At 41.5% G+C, this 17,084-nt stretch overlaps 1 protein-coding gene across 2 annotated transcripts in view; it reads left to right on the forward strand.

Annotated features, from left to right (window-relative positions):
- Positions 1–633: 633 nt before the first annotated feature.
- Positions 634–17,084, forward strand: part of Prlr (prolactin receptor) — a 171,953-nt gene continuing 155,502 nt past the window's right edge. Inside the window, exon 1 of one of the 2 annotated variants that reach the window (NM_011169.5) lies at positions 634–1,267. The gene's annotated coding sequence lies outside the window, so the exon portion shown is untranslated. The remainder of the gene's footprint in view (positions 1,268–17,084) is intronic. The other variant, XM_030248425.1, reaches the window with a different exon arrangement.

A 17,084-nucleotide genomic window follows, 5' to 3' on the forward strand; every position in this document is an offset into this window, starting at 1 on the left:
AAGAGAATCGCCTAAACGTCATGGGATTTCCAGCAGCTTCCTGCAGTGTGGCAGAAAGCCATTAACGAATGTGATTTGCCAGTTATTGTAAAGTGTCAATCAAATCAGAGGAAGAAAAAGCAATGTTTCAATGATTAAAAAAAATATTCAATAGCTTGTTCAAAATAACCACCCATCGTGGCCCTCTAACTTACCTAACAACGGGACACAGTGTTAATCAATGGCATCACTTACCTGTTCAGAGATAACTATTTGATCCAAGTAGCTATTGGTATTTGTTGTTTTAATAGTTTATTTTCAAGAGAACATAGGGAGGGGTGCAAGAGGAAAAGCAGTGTTTTGTTAATACCAAAGACATAATATAAAACAACCCTCAGATGGTGCAGCTTATTTGAGGAGGTACATTCTGCATTTGCGGAAAGGAGCCGACTCGTGGGTTGCTGAGGATGTTGGTGTATCTACTATTTTGATGTGGCTGAGCATAAAGTAGAGCCCTGGAAGTTCTGCTGTGTTAAAAAATAGAAAGCAACGCGTCCTTTAAGGGTCCCTGTTTATTCTTCCTCGACCACTTTCCTCTGACTCCTCCTCCTTCCCAGGGAAGGTGTGATTCCAATCCCTAGAGCCCCCTCAAGTATTGTCAAGCGGCTGGCTGCTGGGTGTTGCTTGCTGGGAAGTACGGAAAGAAATTTGACACCGAATCTCATCTTGGCTACTGGGAGAAATACCATCTTTGAGGTCACAGGACTTAAAGGACATTTCTATTATTGTTTTGTCTCTTTACTGGTAGTCTTGATGGAAGAAGGTCCCCTGATCATGCGAAACGGATCCGGGAGAAATCAGACATTACCTTGTCCACCTTTTCTCTGCATTCTGATTCCCCCAACTATCTCCGTCACCTTATAAAACTGGCAGGCTCTGGACCTTTTGCACGCTGGAGAAAAATCACTGTTTTGCCTCCAGCAAGGAACATGCATGTTGCAACACTGACTCCTCCTCTAGTGAAGAAAGAGTGAACAAGTGCACCGAGTTGAGCTTCTTCTCAGAGACACGCGGCTGGCGACGGCAGAGCAGAGGCTAAAATCCCCAGACTGCCGGGTCTTCTGAGCTGGGCTTTCCCCGCCTTCCTGCTCTGTCTCACTCACTCCTCTCCTGCGTTCTGGATTTTACACGGGGCTCAGGAAACAGCTTTACCTGTCACTGAAAAAGCTCGCGTTCTTTGCAAGAAGTGCTCAATCCCTGGTATGGCAGACTTTTCTCTCCAGCAGAAGTGAGTACCCATGTCAGACAAGGCTGTGCGTGGCCAGGGGTGGTGCGGGCGGGCGCTCTCCAGGGCCGCGGGTTCGAGGCCGCGAGTGGGAGTGGAACAGTTGGCTGCAGGCGCGGACAGCTTAGGGAAATGCCAGCTAGCTGCCAGAGCCCGCGGGCGCGAGGAAACCCCATCCCGTGCTGTGAGCGTGCCTGAAGCCAAACCTTGGTGTCCCTTTCGAGAAAAGCTAAATATATGCCAAGGGGCTTGGCCACCCACCCCAGCTTTTACAACTGCTCTCGGTGTGTTTTAAAATAAACCCTGCAAGCGCGCCCTTGCGAATGAGTTTCGGTGGTGTGATGGTGGGGTTGCAGGTGGTTTGTGTCGAAATGAAAAGCTGGGGAGATAGCGGGGAGGCTGAATGGGCTGGGGCAGGAGACGTGGTGGCAGCTAACTTGGGCAGTCTCCTGCCGGCTGCACAGCTGGGTGCCAGGTGAAGAGACAGTCACCTGAGCTCCCACCCCCACTCCCTAAGGCAGCTAAGCGGAGTCTGGGCAGTGTGCTAGGAATTCAGGCCCTAGGGGTAGAAGCAAGGACACACTGCTGGAGCAAAGATCATGGGATCAGGGGACAGAGGGGATAGCCTCCCAGAACCCAGACTCTTAATGCTGAGGCAGGGGGAGGCAAGGGCTGTAGTTGTGTAGAAAAATATCCTGTTAGTGACCTCTACCTGTGTGGTAGGGAAGCAACCCACGTTCCCTTAATAACAAGCAACTTGGGGTTTTCTGTGATCGAACTTGAAAATGTTTGCAACCTGTTATTAATGTCACGGGGGGGGGGGTCGGGGGGGAGCGTCCTTTAATCTTCATTCATGGAATTGGCTGGGAAAGATTTCCCACCGGAGTGTCTTGACCAATCCTAGCTCTGCCTCCCGTGGCACTACAATCGTGGGAGTTCACCTTCTCCTGGCCTCAGTTTACTGTGTGTACATTTAGGGAAACTGATCATTCTTGCTACAAGTGCTGAATGGAACAGAGGTGCTGAGTAGAGCAGAAACCGGAATATTTTGATTTTTTGTTTCAGTGGCGTTTTGTTTTTTTTTTTCTCAAAGTGATTTCTTCGCAAATCGATCCCTTTTGAGAAGCGATTGTGAGTTATTTCCCCAGGGTGGAAACTGTACTTAGGGAACAGATGAAGAATTTTTAAGGACACCCCTTGTTGTCCATGCCAGAAAACCCCTTGTCTTTGAGGATGCTGCATCAGGACGCATCTCACCAAGCTTTTGCTGGCGGCTGTACTGGATGTGGGAGTAGACTGGGAGGGTCTGAAGCAACTGCGCTGTTCAGAGAGATGGCTCGCCTTCCTAGAGCTGCCCACACAGAGATCGTTCATCATCAATCTTTGCACTTCTTCCAGACCTGGCTTCTCAACTCTTAATGGCGGACCATAGAGCAATGGTTCTCAGCCTTCCCAATGCTGTGACCCTTTAATACAGTTCCCCATGTTGTGTGACCTCTGGCTATAAAATCATTTTCTTTGTTACTGTTATGCATCTTAACACAAATATCTGTGTTTTCCGATGGTCTTAGGTGACCTCTGTGAAAAGGTTGTTTATCCCCCCCCCCACCCCCCCACCAACAAGGTCGAACCCCACAGGATGATAACCACTACCCCGGAGATTTCTGTCCACAAACAACTCTGGAAAGCAACCTATGGGGGCGGGGGTGGGGGGTGGGGGGGAGATGTCAGTGTCCACAGAAACCAATGCCCTTCAGGGCAACTGGCTGGGAGTCAGAGAACAGGGCCAAGGCTTGGTTGGAGACAAAGCTTAGTTTGCTCCCCAAGCACAGTGTGGCTAGATACTTCGGGTATATATACTTTGTATAACACATTAGGCCTAGAGCCAAGATCTAGAGCATTAGGAAGGTCGGAGAACCACTGGTCTAGAGCGTCTCACACCTTCCAGTAACTAGAGTCTTCTGCCAGCAGAGCAGAAGTTGTACAGCAGAGAGCAGGAGATGTTCAGCAGAGAGCAGGAGGCACTGGGGCCCTGGAGGCTGTGCTTCAAATTGTAGCTACAATTCAGAGAGTCACTGGAGCTCTCTGTGCCTCTCTTTTCCTGGCTGCAAGATGGGGAATAATTCTACTTCTGCACGTGGTAGCTGAGTAAATAGCCATGTTCAGTGATCAACTGTTCTCATTAATGTTAATGTGTGGCGTTGCAAGTGCCCACTGGTCTCGTGGTCTTTAGAGCAGCTCTCTATCCTATGGGGCTTTTATTACCAGGAGACTGAATGATACCAGCTCATTAGCCTCCAAGATGAGAGAGAGAGAGAGATTCAGAATGCAGGATCAAGTTTACTCTCTTAACTTTGCTATAGCAAGCACTTCTCAGATTGGCATGGATTCTCAGCCTTTCTTCCCCGTCCATTTTGGCCTATGATTTTTGAATACACAATAGCCATCTTTGCCTATAGCTATAAGCAATCGAGTATGAAACCAGAGAAGTCCCCCAGACCTATCTCCAAACATAGTACAAATTGTTTCTGTCAAAATAATGGCTCTTTTGCTATGTTTCGTTGCTCGGTACAAGTTAAGATTTCAACTCGACTTAGCATCTCTTCCACCTCCCTGGCCTCTCAGGTTCAAGCAGAAGAAAATATCAAACCTTTTTTAAAAAAAAAAAAAAAAGAGGAAATTGCATATGCACAGAGTAGGAAAGATTGATGATCTTCGTGTTCTTTGGAGTGCTTACATGCAGAGATTGTAATGTTGATACCTGCCACTGAACCTTTATAGCAGAGGGTATTCAATCCTTCCATACAGAGCCTCAGATGATTCTCACAGATACACTGAAGGTATGAGTTACCATGTAAAGTTTTACAGATGAGGAAAGTGAGGACTACAAGCATTTGCTTAATTTACCCAACCCACACTTTGGTAGGAGCCCTAGTCTGTCAGACTTTGACATCTGTTTCATTCCCCATTATCCAACTCTGCCAACCTTCCCAATATCAGAACATTACATCATGCCAACTGGACTTGGATTGTTTTCAAGGGCAGGGACAACCACACGTGGTGGATGGTTTTAAGTGATGTGAACAGATTCTTGTGGTACATATTAACAAATCACTTGTGGATAGCATTTTTCTGACTCTTTCCGAGCTCGGCTGGTAAATTTCAGATAGGAGAGATTCAGTATAAGCAGATAAGGCTGAGGCCGGCTGGCTGTCACTCACTTCCGGGCAGTTCATTCAAGTTCAAAGAACTCTGGGATTTTTGTTTTCTACTAGTTTTTGTGTGAAGACACTATTTACATTTGCTTCCAGTATTAAAGATTCACTCATTTATTCTGCTGTGCTCTACTGTGTGTGTGGTTACACAAGGGAAGAACGAGCAGAAATCTAGCTTTTGTGGAGCTTCTATGTAAGGAACAGAGGTAGTTAACAGGTAGATGAAGAAACACATAGAGATCATTCAGGATCTGGTGAGACAGCCCCGTGGGTAAAGACATCTGTCATGAAAGCCAGGAGACTCGAGCGCAATCAATGGAACCCATCAAATGTTGAAGGAAAGAACCAAGTCTACAAAGTTGACTTCTGTCCACAACATAAATGTTGTGGCACTCATGTCCATAAGGATACATAGTGCATGTACGTAAAATAATGATGACAATAAATAAATCTGTCTTAAAAGTCATTCCAGATATTGATAAATTCTATGAAGAAAACACAGAGTTTGTAGAATCGCATGGGGTTCTTGAGGACTTGAACTGAGGCGAATCCCAAGAGAAAGGTGCTTGACCTGTAACAAATACTCTAAATTCCAAACGTGTAGCGCCCCATACACACACACACACACACACACACACACAAAGCAAATTTGTTCCTCATCTTAGTTTGTGTATTAAAATTATAAACTTTATATAAACTAGTTTAGATGGAAAATTAATTAAATTTGCCTACTAGCTTTTAATTTGTTTTAATGTGGCTTAATAGAAATTTTCAATCACATTACCTAGTGACTTACATTTGCTTGACACAGCACTACTTAAGAGTGATACTTGACCAAGATGTAAGAAGAATATCCTCCTTCTACTTTCTCTTAGACATATCTTTATTTCTCTAGGTTTGGCTAACATTCTTCTCATGCCTGCCTCAAATTCAGTTACTTGTAAAAAAAAAAAAAAAAGGTCTTGTCCCATCCCTAATACTCAGAGTGTGCAGGTAATACGTTTAAAGCCAATCCCTTCCTGCTGGTATGAAATTAACTCTGTGGCTGCATTTGTCGTCAGGGTGCAGTCCCTTGTATAGGGAAAATCTCAAGAACCTCTTCCACTAAATCCAATAAATAACCAAAGGAACATTAAAAAAAATAATAATAATTTTAAAAGCTGGATATATATATATAGCTTTATCTTTAAATTGCTTCCTAAAGTAATGTGTTTGTATCTTGTAGCATTTTGGAAAGCCTAGGACACAATCACTAGGATTTCACACACATGTTCATCCTTGGGTCATCACCATTGTTTCTCTTACTGGTCTCTTGGTTTAAAACAGCTGGAACAAGAAGCAGCCTGGATCTCTAGAACAGCTCCAGGAGCGTCACAGGAGTCTGCCTTTGGTTTCTTTGTTCCCTGGCTAAAATGACACTTGGGCATATCACTGAAAGAAAGATATAATTTGTTCCTGCAGTTCCGTTTACTGCAAAGGGAGGGATAGTCAGATGCTAGAATGGGAGGTGGCCTCTGCCTTGGGAGATCAAGCATCCAGAGTCTAAGATTGTCTCGTTCGCTGATTAGTGTATTATGCTCACTTTCTTTCTTCCAAAAATATCAAAATAAGTTTAGACTTGACATAATAATGGCACCAAAGATGATAATGAAATATGCTATAAAAATCCATCCTGGTTATATCACTGATGTACTGAGCTCTTTAGATTCTGTGACCACTTACCAGCAAGGAAATATTTGCGTTATGTAGATAGAGCTGAACAAAATACAAAATGCTCGTTCGGGCATGTAAATAACATCATTGGTTCACAAATGTTCTTTTCCATTGGAATTCTAAATCTGGTCGGAATGGTTTACAAAATGGCTGATTTGAGTTGAAAAAACTTCAGTAAACTTCGGTGAATCAACATCTACAACACACACACACACACATATATATTATATATGATATATCACTGTAATATATATTACATAATACATGCTACTATGTTATATATTACTAACACACACATATGGAATATATTCTCTAGTATGGAAAATGTAACATGAGCATAATTGGACAATAGTAGTGTAAAAGCATATTCCCTGGTTATTAATGCAAGACATAAGCAATTAGACTTTAGGAATTCTGGAAGATAGGATACATATACATTCTATAGTTCATTCCTGATGGAAGTTGTGTGTTGAGGATGAGACTAGACATCACAGAAGGAAACACATGAAAAGGTGGTGCAATGGAAGCAAGCATGAGATGTTTGCTTGTGTGATAAAAGCAACAGGTCTAATTCAGTGACACATATGGCAGAACGTGATCCTAGAATTGCCTGGAAAGCTTAAAAACTGCTAACACCTCAGCCCTGTCTCTACAGCCTTCTCTTTTTCAATCCAGGATTGGAATCTAGCTATGAGCTCTCCGTGTTGGTTTATTTTGTTTTTCATTCCCCGAAGTGTTTTAATGTGAAGTCAGAGTTTGAATACCATCACTGTGCAAAATAAAGGAAACTCTTCTAAAGGCATACAGTGGACAAATAAGGAATGCGGTCTCTGCTTCATAGAAATACCCATGCATTTATACATAGACTTCCAAACAGTTAGCAGCTATGATCCTGTCTTCTTGGTTAACGCACCCGAAGCCTCATTTTGCCCTTTCTGTGCCTTGTGTGCTTTGGGTGTGTGCCACATAGTCCATCCCGGTGAAGTGTGGGCAATTGGTAGCTCCTACTTGTTTTCATTCACCAGGATGTGCACAGTCACTCCAAAGGGCTTTATTGCCATGCCCACTAAGATCCAAGGTGGTTTTTCTATGATAATCTATAGCTCTTTTTATTTCTCCAGTTTTACCAATAGGGAAATGGATGTTAATGACTTGCCCTGGGCCATCGTGTTGGCTGGGACGGAGGTGACAGAGATTAGAGTCCTAGCTTCTGAATTCTCCATATTGTATTAGGTTCCCAAAGTGAGTATGCCTAGCCTCCTGTTAGTGACAGAAGTCTTTGTTTCTAACAGTGTCATTTTTTTGCATGAATGAATTTGTGTTAGCAACACATCAGTAGGTAAAGATTACAAACCTCCTTAAGCTAGCAGCACTGGGATACTATGGTTATCAGCTGCCAGAAGGCAGCCTGACAATATCCCATGAGGCTCCAGTCATTACTCAAGTGATACTTGGTCATGCCTACTTATACTCTTGCTGTTGGAATTGAGGACTCTGGCTGTATTCTTACGTGACTCCAGTGCCTCACAAACTTGATGATCTCTCTTGTTGTTTCTTGAAAGGATATTAACCCCTTCATATACAAGGAAGAGAAAGAAATGGAAGAAAGAGAAATGGGAGAGGGAGAGAAATAAAGAGCCCATATTCCTATAACTGTACTTTTCGTTTTTATTTTATTTATTCTTACATTTTTAGATTGGTTTATTTCACTTTGTGTTTATGAGTGCTGAATGTGTATACATGCACCACATGCCTGCCTGGTTTGAAGAAGGTTTAGGATTCCCTGGAATTTTAAGTTGCCACATGGATACTAGGAACTGAATCTATGTCCTCTGCAAGAGCAGCAAATGACCTTATCCACTGAGCCATCTCCTCAACCCCGATTTTATTTTTAAATTTTTTATTCAGTACATTATATATGATTATGGCATTTTCAAATAAACTATGAATAGTTTCCTCCCCCCACATACCTCCCAACTCCTCCCCCACCTTCTACCCTTTGGAACATTCCCCCCAATCTGTGATCTAGATTCACTTCCTGTGTGTCCTATTGCTCTCCTCCAACTCATCCTCAGTACCTCTTTGTGTCCTCTCTTGGTCTTCTTCCTTGTCTCTTAGGCTTTATGCTATTTATACCTATATATAAAGCCTAAGATGGACAGACAGGCAGATGAATACATTACAAAGTAGGATCAACGTGCGAATGAGAATGTGTGGATTATTTTTTCCCCTATTGAATTTGGTTCATCTTGTTTCATATACTCTTTTCCAGATCCAACCTATTTCTCACAAATTTCATGATTTCCGTTTTCTTTTCAGCTGAATAAAATACCAATGTTTATGTGCAGAACATTCTCTTTATATATCTACTAACGGGCACCTAGGTTCATTCTACTTCCTTGCTCTTGTGAGTAGAGCTTTAACAACTATGGATATGCAATTCTCTCTGTGAAGAATGTGGAGACCTTTGTGTATATGCCCAGGGGCAGTATAGTTGGGTCACATGATAGTTATATTTGTAATTTTTTTAGAAATCTTCAAATCGATTTGCACACCCACCAGAAATAAATCAAGTTCTTTTTCCCCAGCACGGTATTTGTTGTTAAGCTTCCTGATGACAGACATTCTGACATAGGTAGATGATGAGATGTTATCTAAAAGTAGTTTTGTCTGTTTGAGACAGGGTCTGACTATGTAGCCCTGGCTGGCCTTGAACTCACAGAGACCTGCTTGGCCCTGCCTCGTGAATACTGAGATTAAAGGCATGTTCCACCATTCCCAACACAAATTAGTTTTAGTCTGCATTTCCCTAATGGGCTAATGATATCAAACACTTTTTTTTTTCTGTGACAGGGTTTCTCTGTGTAGCCCTGGCTGTCCTGGAACTCACTCTGTAGACCAGGCTGTCCTCGAACTCAGAAATCTGCTTGCCTCTGCCTCCCAAGTGCTGGGATTAAAGGTGTGCACCACCACTGCCCAGCTGATATCAAACACTTTTTTAAAAGTACGAATTAGCCATTTGTGTTTCTTCTTTTGAGAATGGTCTGCTAATGTTCTTAGCCTCCTTGTTGGCTGGCAGGTCATGGGGGGGGTTTCTTTATTTTATGTGTATATAGTGTTCAGTTTTACAGAACGTTTAAATTCTAGATATTAGTCTCTTGACAAAGTTTCTCTCTCATTCCACAGGCTGTTTGTTTGTTCTTCAAGCTGCACTCAAAAAAAAAAAAAAAAAAAAGAGTACCTTTTATGAGTTAGTCCTTTGCCAATGGTGAGACTGGCATTTTTTCTAAAGGATGTTAGAAAAAGGCCAGCCTGTCACAAGAAGTATGGCAGACTCTTTAAGGCAAGGAGGCAGGTCAGTTCACATCAGCCTCAAATGCTTCTCTTTTTTTCTATCTCCAAATCCATTACTACGTAAGAACAACTGCCAAAATCTTTAGCCATGGCAAAAAGCAAGCTCTAACCCAGTGGTTCGCAACACTGATTGCACAGGAAGATCACCTTGGGAGCCTTAAAAGTTACTTGTAGGCCCATTGAGTAGGATTCTGGGAATGGGGCCTGAGAGTCTGCGTTTATTTATAGTTCTCCACGTGAGGATGACATGCATTCCTGAGAATTGCTTCTCAGCAATCACCGAAACCTTAATTGCTTGTATCTGTGTCTTTTATTGCTTGTTTTAAGTCACATGACTGAGAAATCCAAACCACCCTTTCCTGTGGCGATTTCATTATTCTACATTTAAACTTGTGTGAATATATATATATTAGTTGTCAGGGTGTGGTTTTCAACATAATATTAGATTTTCTCCCTTTTTAAGCAGACTCCAACCTCAGAGTCATCCCAAATGACCTCATGATGAAAAGTTCTTATATATAATTTGAAAGCCAGATGCCAGAAGGTTAATAATTATGAGATGGAAATATAAAGGTTGAGCTTGCCTGCTACCCATGTATTGAATTTCTCAATTGCTGTGTTGATCTTTAGTTGCTTTCATGTCATTATCAGGTCAATTAGTTCCATTCTTAGCATACTCACACCCTTATTAAAAGTACAATGACAGTGATAGTTTCCAAAGACTGTCATGGACAGTTTTTACCAAGTTAATTTGGCCAAGAACTAACTAGGTTGTATAATGATGTTTCAGACCTGGGAAGGAAAAAAAAAAAAATCACTGGACTTTGAGAGACTTCCTGCAACGGTCTAGGCAGGAAACAAAAATGAAAATTTGTTTGGAAATAGTCAATTTCAAATCTCCCTCTATATATCCAAGACTTTGGGATGCAGAGAATAATCCTAAGACCAATTATCCACACTCTAGCTGAGTCTGAGACGCCAACCCTTCTCAAGAAGTTGTGTTAATGTAAACAGGTATCCAATGGCTTTAGGTTAGACTTGACAGGAGAGTGCAAAGATAAGAATGGTGAGCTGTTCTCATCACCCCTGGGGTTCTGAGCTTGCACGGTTAGTAGAAAACACAGACACTGCTAAAGAGGTCTCGGGGAGACCGATGGACAGAGCTCTGTTGCTTACGGAGCAGTGGGAACATCTGACAGTTTTGTCTCATTCACTTTCCATTTGGACAGGTTCTACAGGCCCATGGTTAGAGCCAGAGATGGAGTAATGGTATTTAGGGGGGCGGGGAATTTATACTCCAGTGATAAAACAACTTAGATCTGCATTTAAAAATCACAAAAGAAGGTAATGCTAAGAAGAAAAAGAAGACGAAGTACAGGAACTAGAGGCTTAGGAGTTTCACTTGAAACAGGTCTACATGAGTTGCCCTCTCTTAGGATATGTATTCTAATTATCAGACCAAGGCCAAGAAGAAAACCATATAAATATCTGAGAGAAAAATGACTCCAGGAAGAGGGAATATCAAGAGTCTGGCGAGTATGAGCAAAAGAAAGGAGGCTAACGTGAGTGGACTCCACGGGCTGAGACAGGTGTAGGAAGAGGAACAGGGTCTGAGGTCATGGGGCAGGCTTAGGATTATTAATTGCTCTGAAGGGATCACTGGGAGATTTCCAGGCAGAGGGAGAATGGGATTTAAAATAAAGTTTTAACATCATTGTGGTGATGGACTGTGAACCAGATGCAAAAGGACCATAGACTGTTGATATACAAGCCACTGAGAGAATAGGTTGGCTTCAGTGGCAGTGGTAGAGAAGAGGGGTTGTCAGATTGACTGTACAGTTTTGGAAGTTGGAATAGCATAACTTCCAAATGGCCAGGCTGTCTTAACAAACCTAACTCTGTCTCATATAGCTGTTCCCACCCTAGCCCAACTAGGACCATTGGGATTGCACTAGATCCAGTAGCATGGAGTATTACTTAGCAACACTAGTAATTTGGGGCTTCTCTTCTTCAACCACAAAAAACTAAATTCCATCCAAGGAGAAGTCTCTGTTTGCTGCTTGTTACCTTCTGACTGTCAAAATTCTATCCTGTGTCAAGACCAATCTCATAGGGTTTGTGGTTTTGATTATGGTGTTTCTGGTATGTGCTGGAGTGGTCACATTCAGATAGTTTTTTCTGAGTATTTTGACAGTGGTTGTATTTACCAACTCCTCGACTATGCAGTTGGTCAGTGCCTCCATATAAATGCTAACATTGAGATGGCAAGTGCTTAAGGAGCCCTTTCTATCTGAATGTTCTTTGCATGCCATGTTTTAATTAATTCAGTCATCTTATTCATTCTTATGATAATTGGGTATTCTTGATGTGGTCTTACAGATGAGGAAATGAGATGTAGTAAAAGACATTTAGTCATTTGCCCAAGTTCCCATAGCTGCCAAGTGACAAAGCTAGGCTTGGTACTGAACCTGATTATAAAGCTCTGGGTCTCAGCCACTATGCTGTGCCCCTTGCACTCGGTTCTCCTTCATTTTTTCCTTCGCATGTGAAGCTGTCACCAAAGCACGACTTCTTCCTTCAGGATGCATTCCACCTGGCAGGGCTTGAAGATATTGGACAGGACGGCTCCTCTCCAAGACGACTCCCATCTAACACACCTACCATCCACCCAGACAGAAGCACACTCCTTCACCTAGGGCTGGACACAGTTGCCAACACCAAGGGCCTCTTGCTACATACTCTTCTTGTTCTCAAGTTCCTCCTTCCCATCCCTCATAGCTCCTGCGTTGTGCCCACCTTCCACCTCAGGCAGGTTTCCTTGGTCTGAAAAGGCAAAAATTACCTATAAGCCATGCAAAGTGGTCTAGTTACTCCCTAGGGCTCAAGAAACTTAAAAACAACAACAATAACAACAAAAGTCATTAATTTTGTGGTCATCACAATATTTGTTTTTAAAATAGTGGAGGTTTTCCTCCAGAGTTTCATTAGGAGACATAAAGCAAGCCCAAGGACCATGATGGTTTCCCTCTGTTTTCTTAACCTTCCCCTCTACATTTGCTGCTGGTGAATTCTTCTCTCAGAGGACCTGACTTCCCAATAAACGGCATGAAAGCAGCAGACCTTTCCCTCCTCCTGGTAATGATAATAAGAATGGATTTGTAGAACTGAGAGTTATACAAAAAAATCGATTAAGATCTCCTTAGTCTACATAATAAACTCTTCAGCAGTGACTGCAAGGTAGTAACTGTGATGACTCATGATGCTGTAAGTAAACTCGATAAATATTTCAATTAAAAAGTGATAACAATCTTTTGTCCTGCTATAACCACCATAGGGTAATTTTTTATAGAGACTGATAGGCATTACTGGGAGTGTGATCGTTAATCAAATCATTCATTTGTTTGTTTGATTTTTCAATAAAAGTGTTATTAAAATGTCATATAACACATATCACATATTTCTCCTAATTTAATTAACTCCCAGATTCAAAACTGCAAAAGAAAAGGGAAAGTATGTTTTTCATTAAGTTTTGAAGGTTTCCCTGGCAGAATCAATTAATTAAATGTTAAAAACCATTTCAAATATTTGAAAATTCTCCAAAATACTACAAAAGCCTAATTTAAAAACAAATTCAACTTAAAGTCATGAAGTTCTTTCTTTATTGGAACACTGTATATCAAGTGTAGCTATGCCCTCAGGTAACACCAAGTCATTCAGGGATCAGAGCAACATGACAGCTATGAGAGGTTCACAGAATTCATTGCATCGCCTTGCTCAGCATTTGACAGGATGTGTCTGGTGTTTCTTTTAGTAACTTCTGATTTGACCTTCCAGATAACTTCCTAGACATCATACCAGTGTTCTTACCTGTGACTTTTAAATTTTTAGTTTTCTCCTGTCTTAAACTAATGGGGCAAAAAAAAAAAATATGCATGAAAATTGTCTTTAATTCTTACTCTCCAGCCTTTGCAAAAATTTCAAAAAATTCATGTGTGAGATTATGAATCAAATCCTCTTTTAAGCCATCCCACTTCCAATATATTATAACTCCATGAAGCCAAAGCCCATGGTTTACACTAACTACTACCAGTTCTAACTCATCACCGTACTGGAATTTCCCTTCTAAACATAAATATATTATTTAGTGTGGTTATTTGAAGATCAACTGAAGTATTTTCAAAGAAGTACAGTGGAAGTAATGAAACAAAATGGGAAGCCCACCTCTACCTTGGTGGCCATGATTATCAACAGTAGGTCTACAAAAATTCCAAGAGGATTTGTTGAGTCCTGAGATCTAAACCTGCTAAGAATCATATTCAGAGACTTTAAATTATTATTATTTCTATTTGCTTTTGGTTTTGAAACTGGCATATGAATCCATTTTCAGAGGGCTAGTGGTAGATGTCCCTGTCATGGTGAGCCTTGGGCCATCACATACTTTGAAATTCCATAGTAGAAAAGTGCCACATGGATCGTAGATGCAGAATGCTGGGTAGAGCTGAAAAATCAGTCATTAGAATTACCTACTTGTTAATACATGGAAGAAGGATTAGAGAAGGCAAACTCTGCCCTGAAGGGAAATCTTAAAATGTTTTGTTTGCATTGGTAGTGCATTCTCATTATCTTTATCTATGACTTTATGTCAATCATATGCTCCTTGGCTGGCACGATGACAACATTATAAGATACCCAAGACCAAGATTGTCATAGTTTCTCCTTTATGCACTATCTGAGAACCCACCATTTCCTTAGAGTTCCAATGCTCATTAAGGGTACAACTTAATAAACATTGCAAACCACCACAAGTCCCAGACAACTAGGAAGCCAATAGTTGTCCCTGTAACTGGAAGAGATGAAAATTGACAGTACAGGTCTAGAGTCTAAGATTCTAAGGCAGAAAACTATCATTCCTGTTGACCTCCATCTCAAGTTATACAGGGCTGTCAAACACTAATGACCAGTTGATTGTATGCATATCTTTTGTAAGAATTGCTTTGGGTTTTATACCAAGCCTGGGGGATGAATTTACCTGTTTATCCCAACCCCTTTCTGCTATTAATATTCTCTAGTCTAAAAAGAATTTCTTTTTTCTTCTATTCACCCCACTGGGACAGCCCCAGATGCTCCTAAGTCCTCTTTGATTAGCGTTCCTCACAGCTGTCTGCATTCCTCTTTAAAGTGCTCCACCTCTGAACTGAATGTTCCTAAAAATGTTCCCCGCCCCCCCCCCCCAAAAAGACCTATAAACCAAACATGGCAAGAAAGAAATGCTCCCGGAGTTTTCATATACCCTGCAGGGGAACTACCTAAAATAGGGTAGGGGAGGGTTTCCTAGCAGTTATAAGGGGAGACATGTTAGAATAAGTGAAAATTCCCATCATTCCTTGCAGTTCCTTCTCAGCTGACCCTATTAAATACAGTTGTGATAAAGTCTTCTTGAGATCCAACTAAGTTTTAAAAAGTAAGCCCTCAATATCAGAACCTTTATTGCTAATTCTGACTACCACAGACTTAGGCTTTTCCAAAGACTCAGAACCAGCTGTGAACGATAGACTCCTTTGCGCAATTGCAAGAGAGACCATTGGCTAGAATCAAGCATATCTTTAGCAGCAATAAATGTTAAGGGATGACGTTATGGAACACGTTAGTGATGTATGGAAATATTTCTAAATTTCCTTGGAACCTTGGGCTCATCGTTTGTGAAAAGTGAACAAGCCTACACTTGTATACCAGAACAATTTTGAGGGTGCTGTAATCTCCAATCTTACTTTTCTGTTATTGGTGCTCCATGAGAGCCCCAATAGTTTTAGCTGTTTGCTGTACATTTGAAGAAAGACCCTGAAATGGTGCTGTGGCCAGTAGTTTGTTGGTTCGGTGCTTTGTCCACTGAGCCACTGATGGCACACTTTCAAGGCCATTGTTCTTGCTAAATATTTATCTGGAGAACTACATTATGAATCTTTAGAGTCCAAATCTGATAACTGTGCAGGAAAACTCCTCGGGAGAGATGGGCTAGAAGATTACCTCAGTATAACATCTCCATTTGCCCTACATTTGATTCCAGCAGGCAAATCAGAGCTCGTTAGGCAGTGTATAATTCCCAGAAAATTGAAGGCAGAAGCACCTGTCCTTCCTCTGGTAAAGCCAAGGCAAATGCAAAATCTCAGAAATACAGCAGCACCACTGGCAACAGGCACAGTTGAGAAGGCTGGGAAAAGCTCATGGCTGGTGAAAGCAAAGCTGGCCACTGGAGTGGGAGAGCCTGTTAGACCGGTCTTAGACCGGACAAAGGCCTGAGTGGCCAAAGGCAAGGCTGTGCTTATGGAAACTGAGCCTGGGGCGGTGGGAACTGAAAACTAACCCATAACTCAACAAAGCAAAACTGTTTCCATTTGTGGGAGATGGAATGATATGGGGTTTGTGACTCACTAAACCAGAAGGCCAAACGACTATGAAGAGAGAAACTTAGATTCCTCTGGCCACTTGGAGAGGCCCTCAGATGTGCATGGTGCATACCACAAGCTGAAGGTGGTCACACAAAAAGAAACACGTTTAGGTGCTGGTCGCTGTGGTTTATCTTTGGTTCGATTTGCATGTAATTCCTTAAACATTAATGTGATTGTTGAAATAATTTTAAAAAACTTTTATTAGTGGAAAAAGTATGTGGCAAGAATCTAATAGCAAAAAACTACAAGAAATTAAAAATATAGACAGTAGCAGCACTAATAAGAGTTAACGTATTTTTTCACTGTTAGGGTGGAACTCAATAATCACAGTGAAGGCTTTGGAATCAAAGGCAGAAGCCTGAGTTATAATGTCCAGGGAATGTCCAGGGTTGTGAATTTCTTTTAGAATAGTACTTTACACATGGACTTAGGTAGTCATCAACTCAAAGATGGACTTGTGCATTCTCACCACATAGATAAACTACATAAAGCTGTAGCAAAAGCATGTGCAAATGTAAAACAACTTCCTGTCACAGTAGTGGTTCATGGAAACCGTCTTGGCAAAGTTGCCTCGACTAAACTCTTTTCAACTTACCTTCCTTTAGAAGCAAAGGACTTCTGATGGAGTGCCATTACTGTATAATGTGATAGTTAGCTCTGATTATGAAAGTAGCTAAGATGTTATTCAGTTATCAAGCATTAAGCTTCTCTAAGAATCTTTCCTCAGTATAAGTAGGCAGCAAGTGAATGTATCCAGTAAATAGCAAGCACACGCTAAGCATGGAAGGGTGACACTGGCTATTACTGATGGCAGTAAAAGACTAAATCCCAAAGGAGTCTCATACTGCTACTGTGTTTTTTCTTTTTTCTTCTTTCCAGTGTCAGTGGATCAAATCCAAGAAGACCTTATGTGCAGTAGACAAATACTCTAATCCCAACTTATACCCCCTAGACACTGTCATGGCTATTGTCCCATCAATCTTGACAGGAAATTTAACTCTTTCTACAGGATTTGGTGTCTTAGAAAGCATGAAGGTATTATAGTAGTTTTAATCTCAAATGCACAGCTCTCTGCCTTCTAATTGATAACAA

Source organism: Mus musculus, chromosome 15, assembly GCF_000001635.26.
Source record: "Mus musculus strain C57BL/6J chromosome 15, GRCm38.p6 C57BL/6J".
Lineage (NCBI taxonomy): Eukaryota > Metazoa > Chordata > Mammalia > Rodentia > Muridae > Mus > Mus musculus.